The following is a 6257-nucleotide window of genomic DNA, read 5'->3' on the forward strand; positions in this document are numbered from 1 at the left end:
TATTTTTTTAAGAATTAAAATATTTGACTAGTTATGTAACAAAAGACAATTATTTCAGTTGGCTTACTAATCTGATTGGCTATTTATAGTTTTTACTAGAACGTTTCTAAGGCGTTGCCGTAAAAAGATAATTTGGCACGCGTTCCGTACCGAAATAAGACGTCTGTTTTATAATAGAACAAAAAAATACAGTGTTTATATCAACCTTTGAGGTTTGAATTTGAAATTCAAAAATTCTCACAATTATTTGTAATTTGTCATGATTAAAATTAAGTTGACATCAGAAAAGTAATTTTCGGGAATTCACATCGCATGCTGGTGAATGTATCTATCAGAAAAATATTTAATATATTGAAGTATATTTAGAATTGGACTGGTACCAACTCAGTACTGGGTACCTAATTTTTACGTTTCAGGGGATATGATGATTACTATAAATCTATATTTTTTACCCCTATTTAATATTGTAATTATTTATGTTAGGTAAGCTTTGCTTTAAACATTTAATCCTAAGTATTTTAATTATCATGTGGGTCTTGCCTTTGCTAATGATGAGTTTATAGTTATCGAAAGTCTTCTGTCAATGTTGAATAATAACGAAATTGTGGAAAGAACAAGTAGTCGGTAGATGAAAAGATAATCGCTAAGAGGTTGCGGCTTATCGAATCGCACTTCTATAGAAATAATAACCTTTTGTTAGCTAACACTTAATTCACTCGTTTATACGATCTTTTAAGGTTTTTAAATAGTCTTCGATTATTTATGCAGGAGAAATGAGGAATGAAAATTATACATTATAATTATCAGTAATTCTCCCTTAACATAAATTTATAAAAGCAAAACCTACAATTTAATTTTAGACGTATATTTATATTTTTTTTGTTTTCTCGTTACGCTGTAGAATTTATGCGATGAGATTTGGAGGCCCAATGTTCATTTCGGATTACAAACTATGACTTTAATAAAATATGAGTAGAATTACTAACAAGATTAGATTAAAAATACATGATTTCAATAAAAAAATAATTCTGAATTGGCCAGTTCTCCTAGATTATAAAGGAGCATCTATTTAGGCATTGCCCGTCCTCCATTATTAATCTACTAACGATCTGGTCCATTACTTTTTTATCGAGAATTAACTTTTTTTTTCAAATTCAAAATAGTTAGCAGGAATTTCTGTTTGTTCAGATTTTAGGGTTTTTCTAACGAGGGAATTAAAAATAATAATTTTTAAAATAAATTATCATTTTGTGGAAGAACTGAACCGGGTGGTTTCTGATTAATCCATACAGTAGTTCTACATCTTGTTTTTCAAATTCTATAACGAAAAATCTTAATTTCATGTAATAAAACCGAATGATTTAATTACTTCATGTTAGCCGTGCTGATGCATAAGACCAATCCTAGGCATAAATCCAAATTTGATATTTTTTTAGTAAACCCAAAAATAAGAATACTGTAGGTGATTGGTGTTTTTAAACAATTATTTTCTCATCAAATCACAAATCTATAATATTCTTTATAGATTTTTAAATTAAGCCTTTTTTTTCTTAAAAAAATAATTTAATTATTGGTTGTTAACAATAATAAAAATGCTTCACAACGCTTCGGTTATAAAGCCATACTGATTTATGACTTGTGTTTAATTAACTTGAGTACTTTTTTTGTTTTATGTTATAACATTGGAGCCTAAACGTTTTTGTTAGAAAATTATAAATTTGTTGAAGTATAGGGATTTCTAGCCTTTTCTGTCTCAACCCTAACTTTAAATGTATAATTATATTGAATTTAATTAGTAAGTTTTGAAGGGTTTAACGTGCACCTCTTAAAAAATAAATTACATTTATATTTTGCCTACTTGATTTTAGAAAGAAGTTCCATATTATGAATACCTTTCAGAAAGGGTAAACATTTGGAGAATTCAACAATTATGTATTAGAACTTTATGAATCTGTTTATAGAATACTTTTTCAAGCATTCAGATTGTAGTGTGGAGGCTATCTCTTCTTTAAAAAGCTTATTACTATATGCTATTACAATATACTACCTGATTTCATTCTATAATTAAAATTTCAATTACAACCGAGGTCTAACCAGATGGCTACATCTCGGTGCCAAGAATAATAAAAAAAATACAAAAATAAACATTTGTAATTAGCAAGACGTTGTGGAGACCCGGTTCTTCTGCTATTTGAATTAATAGTATTTTTTTTCTCCAAAAATAAAAAAATAATAAAAAATTGAAATTTGTTCACACTAATTATAGTTATTTTATATTTATATTTATGTTAAATAAATTTCAGTAAATAGTTTAAAATAAATTATTTATAATAAAATTATACAAGTTTGGCGGGTTATTTTTAGAATAACTTCCGAGTAATTTTATTTAGATTCAATATATTTTCATTTATTTATTGTCTAGAACTAAAATTAACGATTCAATCACTATCGAGGTCTAACCAGCTGTTAACATCTATTCTTTGGTGTTATAAACAGAAACAAATTTAAAAAAAAAAAAAAAAAAAAGCACAATATATTTTTTAATAATTAAAATCAGTCAGGCAATGTGGTGGTCCACTTCTTCTGGTGTTTAAAGGATAGTAGTTTCGATTTGAATACCCAAAAAATGTAAAAATTAAAACAATGTTTGAAATATGTACACAAAAATAATTGTGATGTTATAGTTTATATTTATATTAAATGAATTTCTATATCCCTGAAATAAATTAATTATAAAAACATTACAAATTCATATTTTTTAAAAGTGACGTTTTAGTAAAAATAAAAGCATTCCATGTTTTGTGACGGCATATTTATATATTTTTATAATAATACACCTTCCTTGGAATTTACTTATTTAACAATCTTGATTCTCTTGGCAAGGCCGTCTATTATTATGAGACTACGTGATGTAACCTCCATTCCCCACGAAAAGTGCTTTCTCTTAGCACCAATGAATCTGAATTATACATACGCACTTGAAGAGTTAAAACTGTTAAAGGCTAACAGGTTTAGAAGAAACCTAAAAAAAAAAGGAAAAAAAAATGTACGTCGTAACTGGTTTGAATTCCCTAATCCTATACGTGGGTAAAACGTGCCTATCAACAATACTTCATAATGATTTTTTTATAAACTGGCTGTTCCGGAATATTTTAATAATAGTTTGAAAATTAATTAAATAAATATACACTTTATCTATTCCCTAAAATTTGAGTTGGATATAAGTGGTTTAGCATTGGTATTTAAAAAAACTCAATTTAGCAAAGTTACGAATTTGATGTTTCTAATCACTGCTTAAATTTCCTTCTGATTAATTTTAATATTTCAATCTAATCTTTCATCTTAATTTAATTATGAATTACAATAAATTTTTTTTCTAAAATATTGTTACCTTTAAAATGCCATGGGTATTGGTGGTACTCCTTACAATAGAAAATAATTTGTAGCATCAAATCAGACGATATAAAGGTAATAAATACAATGGTTGACTTGCATTATCAGTAGAAAATGACGTAATAGACTGAGTCGCCATTCACAGTTATTAATGGGAGTTCTTAGAAGTACCGACTCATGAATGGTTGTTACGTTCATTTAGTTGTTAAACGCCTGTATTTCTTAGACCTTCTAAATTGTATTATATTAAGTAGGTATGTATAATATTACTAAGCGGTAGAGCAGATTGGTCTGGGTTAGACGAAAAGTGTAACACTTCCAATCTCAATAAATAATCTATTTATTTTATAAATATCACAAGAGAGGGTGAGGGGAGTACCAAACCCCATTTTACAAATTATGCAACTGTTTAATGAATTGAACTACTCGTCGCTCAAATAGTATGACAACAGTAATTTACATGTATTCTGTAGTTCTGTAGATTGTATTATGATTGTATTTTTTAAATATAGTGTAAGTTGTAAAAAATAAGTAAATTTAAAGTTTTTATGTCAGCACTTTAATTTGTATTTCAGTTTATTAAACCTCATATGTAAAATAAAATATTACACGGATGACTAAACACTCTTTTATATAATAAAGATATGTATTTCATTTCTTATTTTTCTCTTTCATTCTTTAATTACATAACTATTATTATTTTAATAATTGATCTTTATTAATTATAATTGTTTAATGAGCTCAATATCGGGAACTATTGAACGTAAACCGCTCGAATAAGGCTCATATTTTAGCTAATTTACTCTATTTTAATTGATGTTCTATTTCCTAGTATTGTAATGATATGTTTTCTAGTGTTTTAATAATATGGAGCTCCGAATGAAAAATTATTTAGTTTTAGTGTATTGAAACAGCCATTTTTTATTTCCCCCTTCTATGCTTGGCAGACTCATCAATTTTGATTAGTAACTGTATATAGTTTTTATTAAAGTAATAAAAAAATTGGGGTGAAATAACTGCATTTTTTTCCCAGCGGGCTCTAGTACTAAATGAAACTGATATTACTAACAGTGGTTCTTCTCTTGCTGTAAAAGTGGTATAAGGCTGGATTGCGAAAAATTCAGGCTCTTTAGTAGTCCTTTTAAAAGATCTATTTAAAAGCAAGTGAAATAAAAACTAATAAGTGAAATAAAACATATCGAAAAATTCTTTTAAATTTAGCTTTAAAAAAATTCTAAAACGACGAGGGAGAGGTTTAAGAACAGTCATCAGAGCGGGTACTACCTCCCCCCCCTCCCCAAGGAATTAGTTAACGCTAGCATATTATATAGTTCATCAGCTGAACACTTTTTTTATTTTTATTCTCATTTTTTATTAAGCAGGATGAGTTATTTTATGCTTACAATTTTTTTTTTTCATTTGTAACCTATACCACAACCTTATTGTTTACATTTTTTTTCATTTTCCACTTTTTATTTCATAATAATAATAGTTGAACTTACCAATAATCCCTTCAACTAGATAGATAATTGAACTGCATTTTGATTCCTTAACTGAAATTTATGGCAAAATAAATGTTTTATCATCAGATGTTCATAAATACAATTAACTATTTGTACGATCCTTCAGCTATCATTAACCCATAATCTATTTCGTAGATTATGAATTAATCAATATTGAAGAATAAGAGATGTTTTATGTAATTAAAACAGATTTTCCACAATCATACTTTATTTTCTAATCCTGAAATAATGAAATCATAAACAAAGGCTAGAACTAAGAGGGAAGGAAGAGAGTCCCACCATACGTTCTTTTGTTCCTACGTTTTTCTAATCAATTGATGTTTTAGTAAAAAAATATTAAAATGTCCCTATGTATAAAATTATATAATATAATTACGTACAGTTACTTATGCCTATTTTTTAAAAAGAAAATGCTCAAATTTCGATTGTTAAATATCTTTATCAAATCATTTAGTTAATAATATTTTTTAATTATTTATATATTTTTTAAACAACATAGTAAATATATTCACGTATTTATCCCTTTTTAAGAATAATTTTTTTTAACCATAAGACTTTTTTATTCACTTCACGGTTATTTTAGTTCTATTTTAACTATGCTATTGAAATTGGATATTGTTTAATTAAAAAAACAATTAAGGAAATAATTTCTTAAAGTACTTATTAAAATAATTATTTAGATCTTTTAGCAAGCTCTATTCAATATTTTTTCAAATATATAAAATATTTGTCAGATAAGTAGATTTATACATAAAATGCAAATTTTAACATGATTTTATATTATATACGATTCTTTGGCTGTTTTAAATAGCTAACTTGTTAATTATGAAATTTTTTTTTTTAAATTTCATAATATTGATGTGGTACCGGTGAGGAGGCTCTGTTGACCACGACAGCGGCAGATTCCCCAGTGGCGCAATTGGTTAGCGCACGGTACTTATACATCAGTGATTCGTGAGCTATGCCGGGGTTGTGAGTTCGAGCCTCACCTGGGGAAGTAATTTTTTCTTTTTTTTTTATTGTTTAAAAATTCTGATACCATTATATACTACTGTTAAAAAAAAATTTTATTGCTCGTTAATATATAAAATAATTATAACTTGATTGGGGATTACGTAAAATAGCATAAGCCGATTTAAAAATTACCTTTCATTGATGGTTAATTAAATTTTAAGCATTAGATTAAAACTGATAATTATAAGCAATGTACAGTGTTGAATAAATAACTATTTTAATTTTAATTTTTTTTTTATTGTTCAAATTTGTTTCAATATATTTTACTGTTAATAATATTTTTTTAAGGCCAGTTAAATAATTACAAATTGTTTGGGAATTAGAAAA

General features: G+C 26.5%; 1 non-coding gene across 1 annotated transcript; it reads left to right on the forward strand.

Annotated features, from left to right (window-relative positions):
• The first annotated feature begins 5820 nt into the window (after window positions 1–5820).
• On the forward strand, window positions 5821–5913 carry TRNAI-UAU (transfer RNA isoleucine (anticodon UAU)). Its single transcript is given in 2 exon segments — window positions 5821–5858; window positions 5878–5913. It is a non-coding gene; the product is annotated as a tRNA-Ile (tRNA).
• The last annotated feature ends 344 nt before the right edge of the window (window positions 5914–6257 follow it).

This window comes from Halyomorpha halys, unplaced genomic scaffold, assembly GCF_000696795.3.
Source record: "Halyomorpha halys isolate HHAL.00 unplaced genomic scaffold, Hhal_1.1 Scaffold659.1, whole genome shotgun sequence".
Taxonomy (NCBI): Eukaryota; Metazoa; Arthropoda; class Insecta; order Hemiptera; family Pentatomidae; genus Halyomorpha; species Halyomorpha halys.